The sequence below is a fragment of the Salvelinus sp. IW2-2015 genome, linkage group LG26, assembly GCF_002910315.2.
Source record: "Salvelinus sp. IW2-2015 linkage group LG26, ASM291031v2, whole genome shotgun sequence".
NCBI classification, from domain to species: Eukaryota; Metazoa; Chordata; class Actinopteri; order Salmoniformes; family Salmonidae; genus Salvelinus; species Salvelinus sp. IW2-2015.
The window spans coordinates 37,102,120-37,129,879 of NC_036866.1; the positions used below are offsets into that span (position 1 = coordinate 37,102,120).

Here is a 27,760-nt window from a genome sequence, read left to right on the forward strand (position 1 = left end):
CCGAGTTGTTTCCTCCAAACCGTTTTTAAACGGGTTAGCTGGTTCTTTAGCAATGTCCAGAATCTCCTGGCTAGTATTTTCATCATCCTTGGAAAATGGTACAAAAGCTTAACTTAAAAACTGTCCATTGAAGGCGCCAATGTACAAGCACTGGGATATAGACAGAAACTCACATCTTTGAGAGATAATACCATCTTTGATGTTCGATCTCGAGGATTATCAAAGGAGAAGAGATCTTACACGACACTCAAAGAATATCAGGTGTGCCGACAAAGAAAAGGAACAAATCCCCTCAAGGCATTTTCTTTCCATTTTCTGACCTTTGCACCGTTTCGTAAAGTATTCAACAGATGACAACGCTTAAACACTGCACACTTGGATGTATTAATAACGACTCTGAAAGAGTTTTACACTACATCTGATTTCATTTAGCAGACTGAGCTAGTCTTTGCCAAAACCTGTTATAATTACTCCATCTGTACATTCATACAGCCTACACACTAAGGATGAACACCAGTGGTGGCCTAGTAAAAGGAAACAAATGTGCTTCATATTTTACATAAAATATTCAGGGGTTTAAGATTAAACAATCAGGAAGGGAGACTAATGAAGTTGCAATGATTCTATACAGTAAATCCAATGACAGCCATCCCCTCAGTGGCACAGCAATCAGGCCTACATTTGTTTGACCTCAATCAGACCCACAGTGAGAGGGAGTGGGGCCTCCCATCCTTTCTCTCCTCACTAGAGAGGCCTGCGAGCGGGCCTTAGCGATGGGGATCTTTTTGTCAGAGAGTAAGGGCCCTTCCTGTGGTGTTTGGTGCAGTGCGGTCCATGGAGGGAGATGCCTCAAGTTGTTAACGCTGTAATTATATTCAGAGAATGCTGGAGCCGGGTCAGTCATGCAGTGTGGCTGGCCATTCACCCATCTAAGGAGACAGCCTTCATGGGCTCCATGTTCCAACAGGAAAACAGAATTTAAAAAGATAAACTTCACATACACTGAACAAAAATATAAACGCAACACGCAACAATTTCTCCGATTTTACTGAGTTACAGTTCATATAGAAAATCAGTACATTTAAATACATTCCTTAGGCCCTAATCTATGGATTTCACATGACTGGGAATAGAGATATGCATCTGTTGGTCACAGATACCTTAAAGGAAAGGTAGGGGCGTGGATCAGAAAACCAGTCAGTGCCATATGCCTCATGCGGCGCGACATCTCCTTCACATAGTTGATCAGGCTGTTGATTGTGGCCTGTGGAATGTTGTCCCACTCGATCCAGAGCATCCCGACCAAGCGTCCCAAAGCCGATATAGTTGGGGTTTTTAACAAGCATTTCATATCTGCTAGTTCAGTTTTTGATAATGCTGGGGCCCAGGCCTCTAATGTAAGCTCTGTTACAGTCAACTATAATATAGGCCCTCATGTGAACCATTTGAACTTTGAGCCTTTTTTTTATGCTGAGGTCTATAAAGCACTAAAGAAATTGCAGTCATCATTCACTGTATTATACACTAGAAAAGTAAAATAAAAGTGGATTTGGAGACTTACAGATGGCAATCACTTTAAAACAGAGAGGTCCACTCAGAGCCTATGGCAACGGACACTTTTGGACAATCCCCAAGGCATATCTTGCAATGATGAAATCACTACAAGGCCTTTATACATTGCTGTGATCGTGTCAGAGGCGGAACACATACCTACGTGTGTTTAATGGAGAATAATCCATTCAAATGACCCATCAAAGAATAAATCAAAGCCTTTTCATCTATTAAGCTACTAGCTAAAACACTTTGCATACAATGTCTCTGTCTTCGTATAGCCCAGTCCAGTCATCCCATGGGTCTGCCTATAACTTAACAGAGAGCGACAGACAGGGGCCACCTAGGCAGCACAGACAGTGTGGACAGGATGGGGGCAGCGAGGGGTGCATAGTAGGAGACTAAACAGGCTGAGACAACAGGCTGAAAGATCCAGAGGGCTGTCTCTGACTGGTGGGGTATGGGCTAGTTCAGGATAGTCATGGTGACCAGGAAACAAAGCAGCTGCTGAACAGACATGTCTGTCACTGTGGAAGCTCACTCTGCATTCCACTGGCTGGTCGGTCACATTCTCACACTTCACTTCCACTAGGGCTTCCACTAGATGCAGCCAGTCTGAACTTTTCACTCAACCGCGTGCACACTGCGTAATTAGGCCATCTGTGCATTAACGGTGCAGAATATTTCAGATAGGATTGGGCCATTTATCACGAAATGGGACACAAGTTAAATAATCTGGAAGAAAGTTCTCCTCTCTGACAAAATTTTAACAAGCCTATGATCTCATCTATCACATTACAAAACATAAAAACATAAATTACCAAAATAACTCTAATGGGAAAAAGTTTCCATGCAAGTGAAACGAGATACATAAAAATAAACCGTTCAAATTAAACAGATACTTTCCAAGGAATAACATCAATAAACAGTTGTAGTAACACACTTTTGCTATTATTGGTTGTACAGAATTCCTTGATCGGTGATGTGGAGTTGGGCAGAGGGCATTCGTGGCAGGTGTGCCCTCTACTCAACTTTATGGTCACATGAGGATGGAGTGCACTTGTGGCAGGTGTGCACTCAATATATTTATATGGCCAGGTATTTATACCTTATACCTTCACCCAGACAAAGTTGAGTAGTTGAGCACACCAACAACTCTCACAACAACCAGTATTCATCATTGAATGTGAGTACAAACAGCTTTTATTGCATAGAAGAGGACTAAGAGGACTTCCTCACCTCTGTTTGTTTGTGTGGGATTTTGGARGCTAATGGCTGTCACATGCTAATGGACAAGCCAAGCAGCCATTTAGTCATTTATCTGTCTTTCTTTGATACATGTAGCTGGTAACCAATACATGTTCATTGTTTATTCACCTTTTGTGCAGTTGCCTTTGTGATGAAATTATTGCCTGCTATTGCCTTGCTACCTTACAAGATTTATTGTTTGTTTGCCACGTGCTATGCTACGTACAGTTGAAGTCGGAAGTTTACATACACCTTAGCRAAATACATTTAAACTCAGTTTTTCACAATTCCAATTCCACAATTCCTGACATTTAAAAATTCCATGTCTTAGGTCAGTTAGGATCACCACTTTATTTTAAGATTGTGAAATGTCAGAATAATAGTAGAGAGAATTATTTATTTCAGCTTTTATTTCTTTCATCACATTCCCAGTTGCTCAGAAGTTTACATACACTCAATTAGTATTTGGTAGCATTGCCTTTAAATTGTTTAACTTGGGCCAAACGTTTTGGGTAGCCTTCCAYAAGCTTCCCACAATAAGTTGGGTGAATTTTGGCCCATTCCTCCTGACAGAGCTGGTGTAACGGAGTCAGGTTTCTAGGCCTCCTTGCTTCCTTGCTTAAAAAGCGTGTGCGAGCAAATTTTCTATAGTATTGAGGTCAGGGCTTTGTGATGGCCACTCCAATACCTTGACTTTGTTGTCCTTAAGCCATTTTGCCACAACTTTGGAATTATGCWTGGGGTCATTGTCCATTTGGAAGACCCAGGCCCCTGGGTGCCAGGGTAGCCTAGTGGTTAGAGCATTGGACTAGTAACCAAAAGGTTGCAAGATTGAATCCCCAAGCTGATAAGGTAAAAATATGTCGTTCTGCCCCTGAACAAGGCAATTAACCCACTGTTAGGTTGGAGTCATTAAAACTCGTTTTTCAACCACRCAACAAATTTCTTGTTAACAAACTATAGTTTGGCAAGTRGGTTAGGACATTTACTTTGTGCATGACACAAGTCATTTTTCCAACAATTGTTTACAGACAGATTATTTCACTTATAACTCACTGTATCACAATTCCAGTGGGTCAGAGGTTTACACACTAAGTTGACTGTGCCTTTAAACAGCTTGGAAAATTCTATAAAATGATGTCATGGCTTTAGAAGCTTCTGATAGGCTAATTGACATCATTTGAGTCAATTGGAGGTGTACCTGTGGATGTATTTCAAGGCCTACCTTCAAACTCAGTGCCTCTTTGCTTGACATCATGGGAAAATCAAAAGAAATCAGTCAAGACCTCAGAAAATAAATTGTAGACCTCCACAAGTCTGGTTCATCCTTCGGAGCCGTTTCCAAACGCCTGAAGGTACCACGTTCATCTGTACAAACAATGGTACGCAAGTATAAACACCATGGGACCCCGCAGCCACCATACCGCTTAGGAAGGAGACGCGTAGGATTAAATGTCAGGAATTGTGAGAAACTTGAGTTTAAATGTATTTGGCTAAGGTGTATGTAAACTTCCGACTTCAACTGTATGTTTGGTTCAGATCTGGGAAGACCAGACGGTACTCAGTGGGTGCGAGGGCTGGTTACAGTAAATGTAAAGAGAAGGTGCTCATGGGTTTTTGATGTGCTCCTATAAACTTCACATGTTAGAGCTCATGGGGCTTTTTACATGGAAATGCCTGTATGATGCACCTGCTACTCTTGCCATCTTCCCTCACAGCCCTAATCAGTGTTCCTCTTGCATATTCTGAGATCTCCTATCCTCCTCTGCWGCAGAAGCAGCAATGTGCTAACAGTCCAATAGTCTTGTCCCAGTCCTGAGAGTGAATGATGGGACCCTGTCCTGACAGACACAGATTTTCCCAGTTACACACTCACGCACATACACACACTGACATAATCTCTCCCCACAGCCCGCAGTACCCAGTTCCAGCTGCTTTCCCTGCACACTGGCAACTAACAGGCAGAGCTGAATGCCAAAGCTTTTCCATCGCTGCTAATAAAAATCATTTTGATTCCTGATGTTCTTGGACATGCATAAGAGAGCTTCTGAAAAGTTTTACACTGAGTAGATATGAGGAGGGAGGGAGGGGGGAAGAGGGACTTCATATGGAGTTAGTTAGGCTCCACAGAATGAAAGGCTGTTGAGTTCACAGTTTAGCTGCTGGGTCAATCACAATGGCATCAGCAAAGACAAGGTAGTGTGAGAAACACACATGCAAAGATACAACTTTGTTGAAGCGCCCAACCTATGTCTGTGATTCACATTGGTCCTATCCCCTAGGCAAGGTGCATTTAAATATAATTATATTGACACTTTTCAAAGCTGAGGAGAAGTGAGGATGTTGGACGTTGCCAATAGGCATAGTCAATTAAATACCTCTTTACGTTGACAGATCTCAGAACCAAGGAACTCATGTCTGTTCATTCTCTTGTTTCTGGATATTATACTTCCTCATTTCTGATTTCTTTCTCTTTTTATTACCCCTTTTTCTCTCCAATTTTCGTGATATACAAACTGGGAGCTACAGTCTTGTCCCATCGCTGCAACTCCGTTACGGACTCGGGAGAGGCGAAGGTCGAGAGCCATGCGTCCTCTGAAACACGACCCTGCCAAGCCGCAATGCTTCTTTATACACTGCTCGCTTAACCCGGAAGCCAGCCACACCAATGTGTCGGAGGAAACACCGACCGTGTCAGCATACATGCACCCGGCCTGCCACAGGAGTTGCTAGAGCACAATGGGACAAGGACATCCCGGCCGGCCAAACCCTCCCCAAACCCAGGCGATGCTGGGCCAATTGGGCGCCGCCTCATGGGTCTCTCGGCCGTGGCCGCCTGCGAATAATTCCCAATTTCTAAATTGCCATTTCAGAATAGGTACTGTATTATAATTCATACAAGCGTGAAGTCAGCTCAGTTGATTTGAGTAAGACTCAGTAGGCCTATTCTTAGTTCAATCACCCATGCGGCAGTGAATCAGGAAGTGTCAAACACCAGCTAGCTCACGCATGAACCACAGGCCTCAATCAGATTTCACATCAGAGCTGGATTATGACGCTACCAAAAAAACAGACTGAGCCTCATAGAAACTTCATTACCTTTGGATCCTATATTGGCTCCCATAGTGCAATAACAGTACATCAATCATGAGATTATTCATATCTTCAGTTCATCATCAGAAAGTTGTGTCATTGTTATTGATTTGATATAAATAATTTATTGCAAAATCACTTGACATTCCACATCTGAAACTGACCTGATAAAGAACAAAATMATGATACGTCATCTTTGAGGTTATATCACTTGGAACACTCATTTTGGATRAACATCAGTTCTGAAAATTGCTTTCGGGCAATTCCACAGTAAAAGAATGAGAATGAGATTTTTCACTTTTTAAAATGTATGCCAAACAAAAAACAATGGTATTCTGTTATATATATTCTTCTCACACACTGAAGATAAACTGTCCCCACATTAATTGCTTCTCAGTTATTCAAGTTATTAATATCCCCCTACAAATAACAGAGACTTCTTGAAGAAGAGCCAGTGCCCATAATTGGCATGGTGGTCTCAGTGAGGCTAAAGGGCACTTTAAAATAAAATGTGTACTTTTATGTGTACCAATATAGCCACAAAAAAATGACAATGTGCATACCCTAATTAGCATCCAGAAGCCCAATTACTGTATATGTGTGTCTAGCAGTGAGACCTAATCTCCTAATCAGCAGCTAACCATTCGAATGCAGTAACACTATGGCCATTACTGGGTTGTACATGTTATTTAGCTAGCAAACAAAAATTGTGATAGCATGTTGTACCACTTGGTCTTGCCTCATGCCATGTGCCTGTGTAGTGTCCAATGAGTTGACTGAGCCTGTCTGTGAGAGTTCCCACATGTCTGTTGGAAAAGCCAGCACAGTCAGACCCAGTCCCACAGCTGCACTGAGGATAGGCTATAGCATGCCCTGTGTCCATGTCTGTCCTGTGGTCACATCTGCACATGGTACATCATTCTCAACCACAGTCTCTAAAAGGAGAACAATGTTACATTTACATTTAACATTTAAGTCATTTAGCAGACGCTCTTATCCAGAGCGACTTACAAATTGGAAAGTTCATACATATTCATCCTGGTCCCCCCGTGGGGAATGAACCCACAACCCTGGCGTTGCAAGCGCCATGCTCTACCAACTGAGCCACACGGGACCACGTTCATGTTCATGGAAACGCCTCTGCGAAAGATCTCATGGATTCTGAATTATTCTCACAGTTTGGGGCAGAAACCACTGGCATCCTCTGGACTGTGTTTTCCAGTGGTCTCCTTCAGGGAAGGAGAGAGAGGCCAATACTTGGCAATGGTTTTAAAATGGGATCAAACCCTTCAACCCCAAACTTCATCAAGTGCCCCAGACAATGGGTGTATTCAGATACTTTCCTAGTGTCCCATTTAGGTCCAGTGTTGGCTACGCAGCATGCGTGGGGTCAACCCCATTTCCATGTTAAGTGGGGACCCCTCAAAATGTGTGAATGCATTAAACAACCGTGAAGCAGCACCGAACAGCTCCAACTGCTGCCCCCAGGTGGTGCATTCAGAGGCGGACAAAGAGAGAGGGAGGGTAGGGTCTATGGATTTCTGCGATAGTCCGAAAAGTCTTTATCAATGTAATGTTTCTCTGCGTATTGCCACAGTGTTGTTATTTTTATTTTAGCCAACCATCTGCCTGCTTGTTTGAGTGATAATAATGCAATGCGCTGGTTTGCGCAGTGACAAGGACTTATAACGCTTCAGTGGAGAAACTAATTCTGGACAACAATATGCAGAAAGCTCCAGACATTCATAGGCCACCATCTTGTCCCATTGCTTTCCATGAAAAAAATAACCTGAATAACTCCTTCTCAAAAACGCTAACAATCTGATTGCAGGATTTATATGCATTTATGTGAGAAATTCTGAACAGTCAGAAATCCATTAAATGTAGCTAGCTTGAAGGGAATATTTGACTTTGTTTAGTTGCCTATGTAAGCACAAAATAATGTTAATAAATCACTCTACCGTCTTTGCCGTCTAAGCCAGAAACTGTTTAGTGCCAAAAATAAGGGGTTAAATACATGTAAAAAATATATAATAATAATGTTTCCGGATCTTTCTTACTGTATATCTCTCAGATATAGGACAGACACTTCCGAACAAACTTCCTTTAGATTTTTTGGGCGGACTTTCTGTTGTTCCATGTAATGAATCTGTTATTCAATGCGTTTGTATGTGCTAATAGCAGTAAGGCCAAATAAACATTTTCATCAAATATTTGTTTTATATATTTTTTTGATACATCAAGGGGTCTTAAAATTCAAATGGCAAAATGATCCTTGGTATGACCTTCTTAAAACAATTCCATATTGGAATTTTGGAAAACAATTCCAAAATGTTTTACATATTGGAAAACAATTCCCCCTCCCCCCTCCACCGGCTTAGACAGGGCTTAGACTCTTATGGCTTAAGGTCCACATCGAAATGGCCATTGCAATGTATATGAAGAAACCTTTACTATTCTCCCTTTTCAAAGAGTGACTGAAATGCTAAATTCGCTAAATGCTTTAGTCTGTCAGCAGCACCCTTAGTACCACACTGCCCTCTGGTGGTTACCACTGCAAGCTAAGCAGGGTCGGGCCAGCTTTTGATGAGAGACGATCAGGACTACTGCTGCAGGTGGTATTGGAGGGCCAGTAGGGGGCACTCTTCTATCTGGATAAACAGTAGATCCCACTGCTGGAGTGCAGTGATGGGAAAACTGTGCTATGAGGGATGCTAACAGAGCAAGCTCACAGTTAAATAGTTCAATCTGTCACGCAATCGTCTTCTTGTCATTTAATTAGGCTAACTGGAATTAATCCTTTCTTTTCAAGACACATTTCCTAGTCTTTATAATGTTATTAGTGAGGGAGAAGATCAATAATCGAAATTAATTTGCAAGAAAGAAAACACATGAAACGAAACAAATAGCTTATTTGCATGGAAATTAAGTGTCTGTTTAGGAAAACACGAATAGTTTAACTGAAATATCTGAGGAGAACATGGCTTAATGGTTCATTTATGAAATCAACACACATCCTGGGTGTCCCGGCAGCCCAGTGAACTCTACTTCCTGCGTGTGAGGTCACTCATACGATAGAGAAGGGAGGAAGTGCGAGGTCAGGAATAAGTAGCCTCACTCAGTTTTTTCTAAGATAAACACAGTGACACACAAAATATATTAGAGCTCGGAGTAACACTGAAAGCAATAGACGTGCACACACAAGAACACATGCGCGCACGCATACACTCACGCGGGCGCAGACACGCACACACAACATAACAGGAAGATGGAACAAGAGGATTCGCATACCAAATCGGATGTTTGAGAGGAGTGTGTTATTGATACTCCCTGGTGAAACCACTGGGAAGGACATCCAGTACAGCTATTTAAGGGTCATACAAGTCCAACTATTTAAGGAAAAGCTAGGGAGCAAATCAGACGGACATCCGCCAGGAAAAGCACCAACATGACTGCATCTTTAGAGCATCATAATCAGTGCGTCCATTCGCTTCATATTGTGAACGTCAGTGAACCAGTAATATGATTTGAGCTTTTGTTTAACTTGCAATAATGCAGTACAGGAGAACCAGAGTGAGATTGGAAGGCAAATGACCCATCACCAGCCACTCAACTAATGTTGGGGCAGACAGCAGGGGAAATAAGAGGCTTGGCTGTTGCTTCCAGACGCACTAATGACTGTACTAAAGCGGTGTCGAATATAGTTTACGGCAGAGAGGGCAGACCAGTCCATCTGGGCTCGTAACATAAAAACATAAAGTCAAAACCAATGAGGATTTTGCAAATCCAGGTGGCAGTGTGGAGTTGTGTTGTGGTAGGTGCTAAGAGGAGTTACACAAGTAGAGAAGTGGAGAAAGAGAGAGAGAGCGAGGAGGTCCATGTTTACCAACATGTTTAATTGCCACAGTGTGGTAGCCTAGCCAAGAAGCCCAACCTTTCTTCTAGCTCACAAAGGTGCTTTTGATTATTGGCCTGGCGGAAGCTGGAGGAAGAGATGGCTGTGCCTTGTCAATGAGCTTCCCTTGTCTGCCATTAGTCACACTGGGGACAACTCTCTGAGGTCCTTCACTTATATTAGCTACTACTTCACACTGGACAGGAGTGTTATGGTTTGACATCCCTGGTAGGCCTACTAAAAGCATTAGCTAGGGCAGTACTATTTTTTTCAAGGAACTCAGTCTGGCTTTAAACTTACTCTTCAAAGTTGTAATAGTAGAAACTGGGTAGTGCATCATCATTTCCTCTTGTCATGTTAGTCGTTGCATACCGTAGAGAGCTATTTATTACTTGTCCGAAATGTCCAGATCAACTAGGGTAGGTTTTTTTGCCCATAGATATTGTTGGAATTTTTTTGTGACTCAAATATCACACGAATACACATTAGGCATGGCAAAATGTATAGAATTGCAAGAAAATAAACGTTAAACCTGCACAATTCTCTCCACCAACAAGAGGGGTGTGAACAGTTTGTGTCATGAACAGTGCTTTGTGCCCATAGAACTAGGGGGGATGGGGGCTGAGTGAAAAGGTTTGGGAACCACTGAGTAAGGCTACTAATAAACATGGACAGAAATCAGACTCTGTGGCTCAGAGACAAGGTTACATATTGTCATAGGATATTTCCTAGAAGTAGGTGTATTTACTATATTATTACCAAAGATATTTAGAACTAACTCAAGATAGTTCATCTGCGTCATTTTCAATTGGAGCAAATGAAGCATTGTGGGCAGAACAAGCAAGAAGGTGGGCAGAGCCAAGCACGAGCTAGCGAGATCCTATTGGTGCATTCTTGCATGTATGTGCATATTTACGTTGGGGAACACCTTCTCTGAACTGAGTGTGTCCAATTACTCCATTCGCCCTTGCGATCCTTGTAAAGAAAGCCATTTTTTTGATACWTTGTCAAAGGGTCACATCTACAAAACTTGCACTCTGTTTGTAACAGATTCTCGTTTTGGAAACAGAAAATTACATTGAGCTCTTACTTTTCTTTAATGAGAAAATCAGCTGAATGTTGACCCAGTTCCATCTTCTCCCACTGCCTGCCACTAGGCTTCCTCTCCTCGCCATATTTGGTGGGGAGTGGAAATTCCAACCGGATGCTTCAGATCTATACATCCAGGGAAACATCTGGCTCCTTGTTCTATCTGTGTTATTACTCTGGTTGCTATTGTAATGGATAGAAATGACCAAAACAATGATCTTCTTATTGTCTTTCATTGAACATTTTGTTTTGTTTTGCCACACTGTTGAGAGGATAGCTTGCAAGTATGCATTTCACTGTACTGTGTACACCACGTGTATCCTGTGCATATAATACACTTTGATTTGATCTTAGATTGGGGAACAGAGAAAACAAACTCATTCCAGGAACTGACTGTTCCGTGCTCTGAGAGAGACTAGGAGAGACTAGAACAACTCTGTATGGAACAAGTGTAATTTCCCTGCTAAGCCTACTAGAGGCATTAGCTAGGCCACTAATTCACATTGGATAGGGGTCAGACTATGCTGGCTAAGGGAATAGATAAGCGTATTGCCAAAGGGTTTTTCGTACTCTTTACGTGTTGCTACTGCAAATGAACATCATAAGGTCTTGTGATGTGGGGTACAAACGATTTCCTGAAACAACAATAAGACGGTTTCCTGCTCTAACAGAGTACACAGCGAGGTCAATGGTAGGAATAGTCAGGCAATAAGCAGTGAGCTCCTCTGTCTGGCATAAGTAATTGACGCTAACGACTAGCCTATGGACGTTCGGTAGGGACTAAATCATCTTGAGGTCAGAGCATGGATGAGAGTCTCCTGTAGTAATGTCCATTCATGTTCCTTCTGTAGATTGGCTGTTGACACTGGTAGTCCCATGATCACAAACAGCCCGTCCTCTCACTGGCTCACATGGGCTCCGTCTCTTCCAGTGAGAAGACTAAAGCCTGAAGGTTCCACTTTGTATTGTTCAATTTCACCACAGCGTGATGTCATTAACACTCCATAAAATATCATATTATGCTGAGGTAGTTCTCAAAACGTATATTATTATAAACCTGTTTTATAGCCAGTTAAAATGTCACTAAATGATCAAGAGTATCTGAATACTGAAGCCTGCATGAGGGATCCACCCACACCTGGAACTATCAGTCCTCTAGAATAGATACAACATTGAGCCAAGTCATCAAACACAGGCTTATCAAAAACTGTCATCAGCTAGCTGGCAGGCTATTGAAACAGAAATAAATTCCATCTAAGACTCTTCAGATAATGAGAGAGAGGTTAAGTATGGATCATTAAAGTTGAATTGCAACCCAATATGGCAAGTGTTAGACATTAATCCTATCAAACACTGAAATAATATATTCTCTCAAGAAAGATTGACTAGTTATCTAAGGCTACACAAAGAAACGGCCCCTCAAGCCTCTGCTAAATAAAGGTTCACTACTTAAACCCCGAAGCTCATCTTCCAAACTCTATTTGTGGTTTCACTTTACTCTCTCCCACTTCATCCCCTTCAGCCAGATCGTTTTAGTCCTTAAGAAAACAGTAGGACCAGACATCCCATCAGTGGTACTGGAACAACATGGCCCAACCTATCCCTCAGATTGGTATGAGGCTTTCATTCCTGAGTCATGTTCTTCCTCCCAAGAGGAGCTACCATTTCGATCATGATAAAGTTAACAAATCAAATCACATTTTATCTGTCACATGCTTTGTAAACCACAGGTGTTGACAAGCAGTGAAAAGCTTATGGGCCCTTCCCAACAATGCAGAGACAAAAATATAAATAACAGAAAAAATAATAACACAAGGAATAAATACACAATGAGCAACAATAACTTGGCTATATACAGTGCTTTCGGGAAAATATTCAGACCACTTGACTTTTCCCACATTTAATTATTTACAACCTTATTCAAAAATGGATGAAACAGTCTTTGTCCCTCATCAATCTACACACAATACCCCATAATGACAAAGCAAAAACAGTTTTTTGAACATTTAGCTCATTCATAAAACTTAAAAAATAAATAAATAAACATCACATTTACATAAGTATTCAGACCCTTTACTCAGTACTTTGTTGAAGCATCTTTGGCAATTACAGCTTCGAGTCTTCTTGAGTATGACGCTACAAGCTTGGCACACCTGTATTTGGGGAGTTTCTCCCATTCTTCTCTGCAGATCCTCTAAAGCTCTGTCTGGTTGGATGGGGAGCTATTTTCAGGTCTCTCCAGAGATGTTCGATCGGGTTCAAGTCCGGGCTCTGGCTGGGCCACTCAAGGACATTCAGAGACTTGTCTCGAAGCCACTCCTGCGTTGTTTTGGCTGTGTTCTTAGGGTTGTTGTCCTGTTGGAAGGTGAACCTTGCCCCAGTCTGAGGTCCTGAGCGGTACGGAGCAGGTATTCATCAAGGATCTCACTGTACTTTGCTCCATCTTTCCCTCAATCCTGACCAGTCTTTCAGTCCCTGCCACTGAAAAACATCCCCACCGCATGATGCTGCCACCACCATGCTTCACCGTAGGGATGGTGCCAGGTTTCCTCCAGACGTGATGCTTGGCAAAGAGTTCAATCTTGGTTTCATGAGACCAGAGAAACTTGTTTCTCATGGTCTGAGTCTTTAGGTGCCTTTTGGCAAACTCCAAGCGGGCTGTCATGTGCCTCTTACTGAGGAGTGGCTTCCGTCTGGCCACTCTACCATAAAGGCCTGATTGGTGGGGTGCAGCAGAGATGGTTGTCCTTCTGGAACATCCTTCTGGAACATCTCCACAGAGGAACTCTAGAGCTCTGTCAGAGTGACCATCGGGTTCTTGGTCACCTCCCTGACCAAGGACCTTCTCCCTCGATTGCTCAGTTTGGCCGGGCGACTAGCTCTAGGAAGTGTCTTGGTGGTTCCAAACTTCTTCCATTTAAGAATTATGGAGGCCACTGTGTTCTTGGCGACCTTCAATGATGCATAAATTGTTTGGTACCCTTCCCCAGATTTGGGACTCAACACAATCCTGTCTCGGAGCTCTACATACAATTCCTTCGACCTCATGGCTTGGTTTTTGCTCTGACATACACTGTCAACTGTGGGACCTTATATAGACAGGTGTGTGCCTTTCCAAATCATGTTCAATCAATTGAATTTACCACAGGTGGACTCCAATCAAGTTGTAGAAACATCTCAAGGATGTTCAATGGAAACAGGATGCACCTGAGCTCAATTTCAAGTCTCATAGCAAAGGGTCTGACTACTTATATAAATAAGGTATTTATGTTTTTAATTTGTAATAAATGTGCAAAATGTTCTAAAAACCTGTTTTCGCTTTTTCATTATGGGGCATTGTGTGTAGATTAATGAGGATAATTTAGTTTTTTAAAACTTTTTAGAATAAGGCTGTAACGTAACAAAAGTCAAGGGGTCTGAATACTTTCCAAAGGCACTGTATAAGTACCCTCTAGAGAACGTTGCCGGGCCTTTAGCATATGCTTCAGATGCATATCATCTCAAAAGGTGTGCAAACATGCTTGTTTAATAAACCCTTGATAAATAGTGCATACGCTATTGTAAGGGATTAATTGCATGAATAAATATTTATGGAAATATCCCCCCCAAAAAATAACAACAATATATGTTCTGTATAATTCTACAAAGTCCTAGAAAAACATAAGCCTATAGCCTGTTTTCATTTCCCTTACAATAAAATCATTACAGTGTAGTCCATTTGATCAACTGTATTTGTTGATCAATATTATAATATAATCAATATTATAATATAATATTATTAATAATAATAATAATAATATTACTAGCCAGGTGCCCAGTTGAAATTATTTTCTCTATTCCTAAACAAAAGCTTTAGAATAAGGCTGTAATGTAACAAAATATGGAAAAAGTAAAGTGGTCTGAAAACTTTCCAAATGCACTGTACATGGGGTACGCACATGTAGTGTAGGTAGGGATAAAGTGACTAGGCAACAGGATCGATAAGACAGTAGCAGCAGCGTATGTGATGAGTAAAAAAAGTTTGTGCAAAAAGGGTCAATGCAGATAGTTAAATAGTTAACCACCCGGACAAACTATTTAGCAGTCTTATAGCTTGAGGGAGGAAGCTGTTCAGGGTCCTGTTGGTTCCAGACTTTGTGCATCGGTACCACTTGCAAAGCGGTAGCAGAGAGAACAGACTTGGGGGACTGTAGTCTTTGACAAGAGTTTGGGTATTCCTCTAACTCCATCTGGTATAGAGTTCCTGGATGGCAGGGAGCTCGGCCCCAGTGCTGTACTGGGCCGTACGCTCTATTCTCTGTAGCGTCTTGCGGTCAGAGGCCAAGCAGTTGCCCTACCAAGCGCTGATGCAGTCAGTCAAAACGCTCTCAAAAGTGCAACCATAGAACTTTTTTGAGGATCTGAGGGCCCATGCCGAATCTTATCAGCCTCCTGAGGCATTGTCGTACCTTCTTCACAACTGTGTTGGTGTGTGTGGACCATGACCATTTCTTAGTCCACTACAGCCCCACTACAGCACACATAATGTAGCTGATGGGGATCTTAAATGTGTTGTCTAATCATGTGGGTTACTACCTCACCAGTGCTTTATTGATAGATGCCTCGTAAAAGTCCCTTCTTATCCATCAGCAGCAGCTTTCATGTCAAATGTTGGTTCAAACAGCCAGAGGCCGAGCCCAGACGAGCTTGCCAACAACCCAGACAAAGGCAGTTGTCACCGGCTACATTCAGTCAGGAAATCCACCCCATTAGTCAACAAGCCGGACATTACCGATGCTGCGACATCGTGTTGCACTGAGAAAGACTTATGGTAGAGTAACAGCCAGTCAAGTCTTTCTGAGTTCTGAGGAACTCTAACCTTTACAGGTAATAGGACATGTTATATCTGACCTCATCTACCAAAATACACTGAGCTAAATAACAATTCTGAGCCGATAAGTAAGATATCAACACAGCTCAGTCTGAGCAGGACAGCTTTCCTTCCCATTCACAATACTGTATCCTTGTTCGATGGTACCTGTAAAAGCCTTGACGAAGCTGAGATCCTACTTGTGTGGGATGTTTTGGCAGTCGCACCAGAACAAACTCAGTATGTAAACGAGATGCCATTAAGCACAAGGGAACCGAGGTCGAAGCTCCCCGTCATTTTATAGCAAGTGCAGCACAACAGGGTTCACGCAGAGATTTCAATAGGAATATGTCTTAAAAATGAGAGCTTCGCTGCAGCAGCAAACTAAGCATGCAGAATACCCGGCTCCAAAATATACCTGACTAGTAAACAGCAGCGTGAGGTCACTCAAATAGCCATGTCAAAATATAGCCACAGAATGTGCTCACAGTGTATGTATAGTAGAATTTCACTGTCTGCCAGTAACACTTGCACTTGACCCCCCCCCCCTCCCCCCTCACACTTGACTATTCCCCCCTACAGCACTGACTTTGATGATTGAAGCTACTTTATTGAGGAAAGATTTACTTACTATGACTGAGATATGTGGTTGTCCCACCTAGTTATCTTAAGATGAATGCACTAACTGTAAGTCACTCTGGATAAGAGCATCTGCTAAATGACTAAAATGTCAATGTAAATGCCAGCCTGAGATGAGTAGTCTGAAAAGTACGGGTGTGATCTGAACTGCTCTTTTTGTGAGCCAGCCAGGGACAGATGCACAGTCAGAGACCGACCCCCTGGACCGATCCAGCCAGCGATGTCTCAAATAGACACAGGCCATGCCTTGTTCCAGTTTGTGATTGGCCCTGAGCTGTAGCCACAGAGGGTACGGAATGGCACTGAGACCCAGAGAGGTCAAAGGGAGAAAAAAAATGTTGATGTACCAGCAACACAGGCTCGCCCATTGAGGCCCAGTGGCACGGGATCTGCCCAGTGCTGTTTAGCTTGTCCAAGATAATGGGAACTTTCATGAAGGGGCAGCGGAAACTGGCTCATGCTTGTCACCAAGATGAGTGAATGGGACCGACGGGAAATAAACATAGTTGGCACTGCTGCTGTTGTTTGTCTAAAACTGCTGTAGCGAATTAACCAGCGTATCTGAGAATAAATTATATGAGCTGCATGGAGTATGATTGTTCATTCCGAATAGTCATGGAGAAGGATTGCTGTGGAAAGCACGGTGCCCTTTGAAGGCAGTTTTATATCAGCTTCATTATAAAAACCGAGCCCAATGAAGGGATCAAAACAATCAAAAGCAGCTGGGGGTTCTGGAGTGTAGTCATTTGTCTTTGGGTGTGGCACTGGAATTAACTCTTACTGGAGGATGGAAGATATCCAGATGTATGAGGTTTGGGGTATGTAGCAAAGAACACATCCATCCTCACATGTTGTCCACCTATTCACACCGCTCCTCTGAGAAGAACAGAAAACAGGAAATTGACACATTTCTCCTCAGTTACAGGTCTAAGATGTCACTGACCCTGGGTCACCAAGAGAGCAGGAAGAGTTTGAGGAATGTGGGGTCAACTGCAAAGGATTCAAAGCATAAGTCTTAACACGGCTAAATGAATTCCCTCTTCCAGTGCAAGGATATGAACCAGAGCTACACAGGCCGTGTGAAAAGGAAGAGAGAAAAGCAAAAACGGTCACCCATAAATCATTATCTGAATTAAGGAAAGGTCATAGTTGGGACATCCCAAGGATCCCGTTTATACTTTTTTTAGGAAGGGCGTACTCTGACTTCTGCATTGGGAGTAACGATTTGAGAAAGAGAATGCTCTATTTTGTTTCTGTTTTCTCAACACTTTCCTCTGAAGGGTGAAGAATCAGAATTTACAGCAAAATGTATCCATGAAGACTGATAAATGAGAAAACGTCTCAACAAAATCCTGATGGGATGTTGGTACAAGCTTGACAGACAGAGCTGTAAATTGAGTAGTCAGCCACAAGGGCCATTCGATGTGCTTCAAAGCATGTCAAGTGCAATGCACAATGCCCATAACATCTGGAGAATGCATTGCATGAAGGAGATGCACCACAAAAGTCGCCCAGTTTCACTCATGGCTCAGCTTTAAGAGCTCCATAAACAACGAGGCGAACTATTAAAATAAAGGTCAAAGCTAGAAATGTGGACGCTGACAATGGAGAGCTAGTGCTATTGAGGACCATGTCAGCCTGTCAGATCCAGGACAATGGACAATGCAAGAAATGCCATTACACTAAAAGCGCCAAAAGGGGTCAATTTTGACACCATGGGTTCAAAATTGTCATCATTTCGAAACCCTTTTATTGATGCTTCTGACATTTTAGGACATGTGTTAACCCTAGAACAACCACTGACGTTTGATATTGTAAATAAAGAAAGTCAGCCTAAAAACGTCCCTGACTTTCTATTTTACACTGCTCATTTGTAAGAATTTTGAAATCACAAAAACAGAAAAGTATTTAGAGCCCTTTTACCAGTTTTTTTTTTTACACACCTATTCCCAACTTAATCCGCCAAGACAATGTGCTGTAGGATGTTGGTACCCAGTCAGTCGCTAACTCGTCTCTCTCTCCTCACTGAATGAATGACTAATGGATGAATGGGCAATAACTGTGCACCTTACTTCACAATTGAATTTAAATTAGGCCTAACTGAATGATACGGAGGGTGAAGAGGTTAATTTAATGCAGAAAGACAATAGTGTTTGTGTTATGCCTATTTATCAGCAGAAAGTCATTTGACCGTGCGCCTTGTGGGTTGATACCTTTATGTTTTACATTTTACTTTGTAAAAATAAGCTGTTATGGAGCTGTTTTATTTACTATAACTCAATTACTAATCAAATGTATTGTAAGGGAAACAAGAACATGCTACATGTGGCAGTAGTCCTTTAGAATAACGCAAAACAAATCCTTGAATCTATCTAGCGAAGCAAACAATGCCAGCCCACTGAATGAATGACAAATGGATGGAATGAGCGATAATTGTGCAAGTTACTTCACAATTGAATTTAAATTAGGCCTAACTGAATGATGTGGGTTAAAAGGTTGATTTTTAATTATAACAACAATAGTGTAATGATGAGTTTGTGTTATGCCTATTTATCAGCGTATAATTTGACCGTGCCCCTTGCAGGTTTCTCTCCTATGTTTTACTGTGTAAAAATAAGCTGTTACAAGACAGTATTATTTACTGTGACTTTATTATTAATCAAATGTATTGTAAGGGAAAGAAAAACATGCTACGTGTTGCAGTGGGCCTTTAGAATAATGCAAAACATATCCTTGACTCTATCCAAGTTGATTAGCAGGAAATAAACGATGCCACTCAGCCTCCACAGCCGGCCTATCGAAACTACACCTAAACTATATCGAAACTAATTTCACAAATAATAAGAGTTAGCCTATAGACGAGATTAAATTGACAATAATTTGATGAGTGACAATATTAGGCCTATCAGTTGTCAAATTGTACAGGAAGAGATGGGTGCATCTTGTAATTTACAGATGCAGGGAAAGGAGCATCGCTTTATCAAATCCTCCTGCAGTCACATGTAGGTAAAACATTTCGATTTTTATATAGTATCTGAAAGAGGATATTCTGACGTTTCTATGACACTTACCTTTGTCGAAAAACTCTTATAATTCAAGAGGTGCAGCTCTATTTGGCTGAGCAAGAGGACAAGTACATTAGAGTGTTTAGTTTGAGAAACAGATGCCTCACAAGTCTTCAACTGGCAGCTTCATTAAATAGTACCCGCAAAACACCAGTCTCAACGTTCACAGTGAAGAGGGATGCTGGCCTTCTAGGTAGAGTTCCAAAGAAAAAGCGATTTCTCAGTCTGGTCAATAAAAATAAAATATTTATATGGGCAAAAGAACACAGACACTGGACAGAGGAAGATTGGAAAAAAAGTGTTATGAACCGACAAATCTAAGTTTGAAGTGTTCGGATCACAAAGAAGAACATTTGTGAGATGCAGAAAAAATGAAAAGATGCTGGAGGAGTGCTTGACGCCATCTGTCAAGCACGGTGGAGGCAATGTGATGGTCTGGGGGTGCTTTGGTGGTGGTAAAGTGGGAGATTTGTACAGGGTAAAAGGGATCTTGAAGAAGGAAGGCTATCACTCCATTTTGCAACGCCATGCCATACCCTGTGGACYGCGCRTAATTGGAGCCAATTTCCTKCTACAACAGGACAATGACCCAAAGCACAGCTCCAAACTATGCAAGAACTATTTAGGGAAGAAGCAGTCATTCTGGTATTCTGTCTATAATGGAGTGGCCAGCACAGTCACCGTACATCAACACTGTTGAGCGTTTGTGGGAGCAGCTTGACCGTATGGTACGAAAGAAGTGCCCATCAAGCCAATCCAACTTGTGGGAGGTGCTTCAGGAAGGGTGAAATCTCTTCAGATTACCTCAACAAATTGACAACTAGAATGCCAAAGGTCTGCAAGGCTGCAATTGCAGGATTATTTGACGAAAGCAAAGTTTGAAGGAAACAATTAATATGTCAATTAAAAATCCTTATTTATAACCTTCTCAACGTCTTGACTATATTTCCTATTCGTTTTGCAACTCATTTCATGTATGTTTTCATGGAAAACATAGACATTTCTAAGTGACCCCAAACGTTTGAACGGTAGTGTATATCTCTGCTATATACAGGTAGCTTTTCCATCTGCCAAACACCAAATATTATACCCTTCAATTATACTACATTAATATTACTGTTATTACTATTAGTATTATAATTGTATATAGTTCTAACCTTTTCTATTCTATTTTATTTTTTTGCAATAGGTTGGTGTGGATGCACTCAACCAGATGGCAAGACAGTACTCTGTAAAAGGAGGTACTTGCCGCTGGCCTGTCACGGTGTTCTACAACCAGCTCGACATGGCTGCTATCAACACGCACCTGTTGTGCAAACAATGCCTTGACAAGACAATCAGTAGGAGAGATTGTATCATGGATCTGAATTGTGAGCTTCGTAAGAACCACTTGAACGCCAAGAAAGATGGTATAACCGCCAAGCAGGCCGCCCAGGCAGCAGGTCCTGCTCTCCCTCTTCCCCAAGCACCACAGCTCCCACTCAGTAACAAGAAGAAACAATGTCAAGTCGGCAGGTGCACACAAAACAAGGCCCATAAAATTTGTGTGCAGTGTAACCAATTTGTATTAGCGGCTTGCTCACACGAAGCTGTGTGCTGACCGTGGAACCTGAATCATAAACAGAAGACGCGATTGATTCATGTGTAAAGGCACGGGTATAAGGGAACAATACAGTGTCTGACACAATCAACAAATGACTGTTTTCTATACCCTGTTATGAATTTATTTCCATTCATATTTTTTTATGCAATGAATCCTTTACAATTGTTCATGCACTGGTGCTTTTGATTAGGAATAGAGAAAATAATTTCAACTGCGCACCTGGCTAGTAATATTATTATTACTATTATTAATAATATCGTAATCATCTTTTTTTCTACTACTTTGTCAAAAGAAGTTGTAACTGGACTGTTACTTACAATAACTATATTACTAATCGAATCTACAAATACAGTTGATCAAATGGACTACACTGTAATGTTTTTATTGTAAGGGAAATGAAAACATGTTTTTTCTAGGACTTTGTAGAATTATACAGAACATATATTGTTGTTATTTTTTGGGGGGGACCTATTTCCATAAATATTTATTCATGCAATTAATCCCTTACAATAGTTTATGCACTATGTATCAAGGGTTAATTAAACAAGCATGTTTGCACACCTTGTGAGATGATATGCATCTGAAGCATATGCTAACGGCCCGGCAACATTCTCTAGAGGGTACTTATACAGTGCCTTTGGAAAGTATTCAGACCCCTTGACTTTTGTTACGTTACAGCCTTATTCTAAAACACTTTTAAAAACTAAATTATCCTCAGCAGTTTACATACAATACCCCATATTGAAAAAGCGAAAGCAGGTTTAGAAATTTTTGCTAATTTATTAAAAATTAAAAACATAAATACCTTATTTACATAAGTATTCAGACCCTTTGCTATGAGACTCAAAATGTAGCTCAGGTGCATCCTGTTTCCATTGATCATCCTTGATCTTTCTACAACTTCATTGGAGTCCACCTGTGGTAAATTCAATTGATTGGACATGATTTGGAAAGGCACACACCTGTCTATATAAGGTCCCACAGTTGACAGTGCATGTCAGAGCAAAAACCAAGCCATGAAGTTGAAGGAATTCTCCATAGGGCTCCGGCACAGGATTATGTCGAGGCACAGATCTGGGGAAGGGTACCAAAAAATGTCTGCAGAATTGAAGATTGCCAAGAACACAGTGGCCTCCATCATTCTTAAATGGAAGAAGTTCGGAACCATCAACACTCTTCCTAGAGTTGGCCGCTTGGCCAAACTGAGCAATCGGGGGACAAGGGCCTTGGTCAGGGATGGTCATTCTGACAGAGCTCTAGTGTTCATCTGTGGAGATGGGAGAGCCTTCCAGAAGGACAACCATCTCTGCAGCACTCCACCAATCAAGCCTTTATTGTAGAGTGGCCAGACAGAAGCCACTCCTCAGTAAAAGGCACATGAAAGCCCACTTGGAGTTTGCAAAAAGGCACCTAAAGACTCTCAGACAATGAGAAACAAGATTCTCTGGTCTGATGAAACCAAGATTGAACTCTTTGGCCTGAATGCCAAGTGTCACGTCTGGAGGAAACCTGGCACCATCCATACGGTGAAGCATGGTGGTGGCAACATCATGCTGTGGAGATGTTTTTAGCGGCAGGGACTGGGAGACTAGTCAGGATCGAGGCAAAGAGTAAAGCACAGAGAGATCCTTGATGAATACCTGCTCCAGAGTGCTCAGGACCTCAGACTGGGTGCAAAGGTTCACCTTCCAACAGGTCAACGACCATAAGCACACAGCCAAGACAATGCAGGAGTGGCTTCAGGACATGTCTCTGAATGTCCTTGAGTGGCCTAGCCAGAGCCCGGACTTGAATCCGATCTAATATCTCTGAAGAGACCTGAAAATAGCTGTGCAGCAATGCTCCCCATCCAACCTGACAGAGCTTGAGAGGATCTGCAGAGAAGAATGGGAAGAACTCCCCAAATACAGGTGTACCAAGCTTGTATTGTCATACCCAAGAAGACTCGATGCTGTAATCACTGCCAAAGATGCTTCAATAAAGTACTAAGTAAAGGGACTGAATTTATATGTAAATGTGATATTTCAAATGCCAGCTTTTTCTTTGTCATTATGGGGTATTGTGGTTAGATTGATGAGAGAGAAATGCATGCATGAGAGCATCAGCTGTTCCGGATGACTGTGTGATCACGCTCTCCGCAGCCGATGTGAGTAAGACATTCACAAGGCCGCTGGGCCAGACAGATTACCAGGACGTGTACTCCGAGCATGCGCTGACAAACTTGCAAGTGTCTTCAAACTCTCCCTGTCTGAGTCTGTAATACCAACATGTTTCAAGCAGACCACCATAATCCCTGTGCCCAAGAACACTAAGGTAACCTGCCTAAATGACTACCGACCCGTAGCACTCACGTCTGTAGCCATGAAATGCTTTGAAAGGCTGGTCATGGCTCACATCAACACCATTATCCCAGAAACCCTAGACCCACTCCAATTTGCATACCGCACTAACAGATCCACAGATGATGCAATCTCTATTGCACTCCACACTGCCCTTTCCCACCTGGACAAAAGGAACACCTATGTGAGAATGCTATTCATTGACTACAGCTCAGCGTTCAACACCATAGTGCCCTCAAAGCTCATCACTAAGCTAAGGACCCTGGGACTAAACACCTACCTCTGCAACTGGATCCTGGACTTCCTGATGGGTTAGGGTTAGGTGGTAAGGGTAGATAACAACACATCTGCCACGCTGACCCTCAACATAGGGGCTCCTCAGGGGTGCGTGCTCAGTCCCCTCCTGTACTCCCTGTTCACTCATGACCAGGCACAACTCCAACACCCTCATTAAGTTTGCTGATGACACAACAGTGGTAGGCCTGATCATCGACAACGATGAGACAGCCTATAGGGAGGAGGTCAGAGACCTGACCGTGTGGTGCAAGGACAACAACCTCTCCCTCAACGTGATCAAGACTAAGGAGATGATTGTGGACTATAGGAAAAGGAGGACCAAGCACGCCCCCATTCTCATCGACGGGGCTGTAATGGAGTAGGTTGAGAGCTTCAAGTTCCTTGGCGTCCACATCACCAACAAACTAACATGGTCCAAGCACACCAAGACAGTCGTGAACAGGCCACAACTAAACGTATTCCCCCTCAGGAGACTGAAAAGATTTGGCATGGGTCCTCAGATACTCAAAAGGTTTTACAGCTGCACCATCGAGAGCATCCTGACGGGTTACATCCTTGCCTGGTATGGCAACTGCACGGCCTCCGACCCCAAGGCACTACAGAGGGTAGTGCGTACGGCCCAGTACATCACCGGGGTCAAGCTTCCTGCCATCCAGGACCTCTATACCAGGCGGTGTCAGAGGAAGGCCCTAAAAATTGTAAAAGACTCCAGCCACCCTAGTCGTAGACTGTTCTCTCTGCTACCGCACGGCAAGCAGTACTGGAGCGCCAAGTCTAGGTCCAAGACGCTTCTAAACAGCTTCTACCCACAAGCCATAAGACTCCTGAACAGCTAATCAAATGGCCACCCAGACTATTTGCACCCCCCCCCCCCACGCTGCTGCTACTCTCTGTTATTACCACTTTAATAACCCTACCTGCATGTACATAATTACCTCAATTACCTCGACACCGGTGCCCTCGCACATTGGCTCTGTACCAGTACCCCCTATATATAGCCCCGCTATTGTTGTTTACTGCTGCTCTTTAATTACTTTTTTTTGGCGGGGGTGTGTATTTTCTTAAAACTGCATTGTTGGATAAGGGCTTGTAAGTTACCATTTCACTGTAAGGTCTACACCTGTTGTATTCGGCGCATGTGACAAATAATATTTGATTTGATTTTTAAAAAACGATTTAATCAATTTTAGAATAAGGCTGTAACCTAACAAAATGTGGAGAAAGTCAAGGGGTCTGACTATTTTCCAAAGGCACTGTATGCTGAAAGGCCAGGCGGTTCTAGTGTTAATATGGGAAGAATGGAAAATTATCTTTCTTTTGTATACTAGTGGTGCGCAGGTGACTAAGCTGAAAATGTGGACTCACTAGTCAATTTTGTGAGAGAAGCATCACATTTGGCACAGAAGTATGAAAATATATACACTGAACAAAAATATAAATGCAACATATAAAGTGTTGGTCCCATGTTTCATTTTCTGAAATAAAAGAACCCAGAAAATGTTCATACGCACAAAAAGTTTATTTCTCTCAAATTTGGTGCACAAATTTGTTTACATCCCTGTTAGTGAGCATTTCTCCTTGCCAAGATAATCCATCCACCTGACAGGTGTGGCATATCAAGAAGCTGATTAAACAGCATGATCATTACACAGGTGCCCCTTGTCCTGGGGACAATAAAAGGCCACTCTAAACGTTTGTCACACAACACTACAGATGTCTCAAGTTTTCAGGGAGCATGCAATTGGCATGCCGACTGCAGGAATGTCCACCAGAGCTGTTGCCAGAGTGCCAGAGAATTGAATGTTCATTTTTCTACCATAAGCCGTCTCCAATGTTGTTTTAGAGAATTTGGCAGTACGTCCAACCGGCCTCACAACCACATACCACGTGTAACCACACCAGCTCAGGACCTCCACATCCGGCTTATTCACGTGTGGGATCATTGGAGACCAGCCACCCGGAAAGCTGATGGAACTGAGGGGTATTTACATCTGTAATAAATCCCTTTTGAGGGGGAAAACTCCTTCTGATTGGCTGGGCCTGGCTCCCCAGTGGGTTGACCTGGCTCCCAAGGCCCACCCATGGCTGCGCCGCTGCCCAGTCATGTGAAATCCATAGATTAGGGCCTAATTAATTAATTTCAATTGAAAGATTTCCTTATATGAATTGCAACTCAGTAAAACTGTAGTAATTGTTGCATGTTGCGTTTATTTTTGTTCAGTAGAAATGGAGCCACCCCAGATTTGGAACCACCTGCTGGAGGGCGTTGCAACCACTATAAGTAAAACTGTTTGCTAAAATGTAAATGCATATTTAGCTTCCTGCCATTGTCTCTATAACAAGTCAAGATTCTCATCTTTCAGATGCAATTGGAAATGAGTTGATAGCCCATGGCCTATTAGTGGCCATTTTATGTCGTACCATATGTCAAATTAGCTCAATCGCCAATTTCTCAGCCTCTGAGTATCACAGAAACACAACACTTTGAATGAATAACAGACAAATGTTCAAAACAAGCAGCAACGGATGACATTTACAAAAATATCTGTTCAAAACATGAAAAACATACGAAAACGTCTATTTTGAAACGACAAATTTGACTATAAATGCGTGATTATTTTTTAAATATATGTTTATTTTTGGGAATTCAAACCATTTCCGTGTGTTACAAATGGTTAAAGGTCCAATGCAGCCGTGATGAACGCTCTAACTGTCATATCTTGGTCTGAAAAGCCATTGATACAGCTGTAATAACATTGTTATAAGCATATAAACAGGCTTCATCTCTGCTTCAGACACAGCCTTTGCAACACAGAGACAGACCATCACTATGGCACTCAAGCTATGAGAGCCTGCCAGTAATCGCGCCAATTGTTCGACAAGGCATGCTTCTCACATACTAGATCAGCACTAGACGCCTCTCAGCTGTTCCTCCTCAAAGTGCTCTGAATTTATGTTTGGATTCGTCACATTCCTTAAATCTGTGCATGAGAGAGCCATAACCCCTATGCATTCCTTTAGCTTTAGGAATACTGAATGCAGCAATCAACTGGCATCTTTTATGCTCACTAGTAGGATAATCACACGTGAAAACTATCTACCGAAAAGTAAATAATTGATGTAATCAGCAGTGCTTATTTTGTTTGTCCAGACCTTTATGTAAGGCTACATTTGATTTGATATTAATTAAGTATGCTATAGGGACTATAGGTACATTTAACACATTAATCGCACGTAACTAACATATGAACGTGATATGACGTTGTGGTAGACTACATTTCTAAACATATAGCAACAAGCCTACAATGTTATATTCTAACAAATTATAGGCTACATGTGTGCTCTCTCTGTATGAAGCCCAAACAGCGAAGGATAGTCTGGAGAAATCAACTGCATAGCAAAACAAGCTACCAGCTAAGTTCATAAAGTTATTTAACTGGCATTCAAAGTAACACATAGTAACTTACTCAAAACAGTACTGTAGCCTAAATTACTGCAATATAATGTAGCCTTTAATATGCGGTCTTACCTGCTGAGAATCACCGTACAAGTTACTTTGTTGTTAACTGTCAGACGTGTATCAGCGCAGAGCAAGTCCAGAAAAAAAACTTTGCCTCGGAACTTCCAAGCAAATAATAAAGTTTGAATTCGGTCTTCCACCACGATATATTACTGTTTCCTAATGTGTTCCAGCTTTGTGCCTCCAAGGTGCCTCGGCTGTTTAGCGAAGACGTAAATCGGGACTTTCTGTACTTCTGACACCGTTACTCCCTCTAACTAACCTATGGTGATGATGGCAATGGATGTCTCCCGTTGGATACGGAAATCGAGCACGCTGGAAAACAGTAGAGAAGCTTACTTCTGCCGTGTTCCTATGCTAGTCGGAACTAGGAAACTCGGGAATGTCCTAATTGGTGATTCGTTGAATGCGGCACGTGTATAACTATAACATTTAGCAAGTCGGAAATTTCCCAATTTCCTAGTTCCGTCTTGTACTTGAACCCGGCATAACTACAGGGACTGACTACAGGGAGTTAGGTATATTTGGGAATTCAATTTTCGGAGGAACCGTTATTCCAAAACTGAACCGTT

General features: G+C 42.1%; 1 protein-coding gene across 1 annotated transcript in view; it reads right to left on the reverse strand.

Annotated features, from left to right (window-relative positions):
- The window catches only part of LOC111952939 (tetraspanin-9-like), a 303,733-nt gene extending 276,210 nt beyond the window's left edge, over positions 1-27,523 (reverse strand). Inside the window, exon 1 of the mRNA XM_070435279.1 lies at positions 27,198-27,523. The gene's annotated coding sequence lies outside the window, so the exon portion shown is untranslated. The remainder of the gene's footprint in view (positions 1-27,197) is intronic.
- Positions 27,524-27,760: the final 237 nt, after the last annotated feature.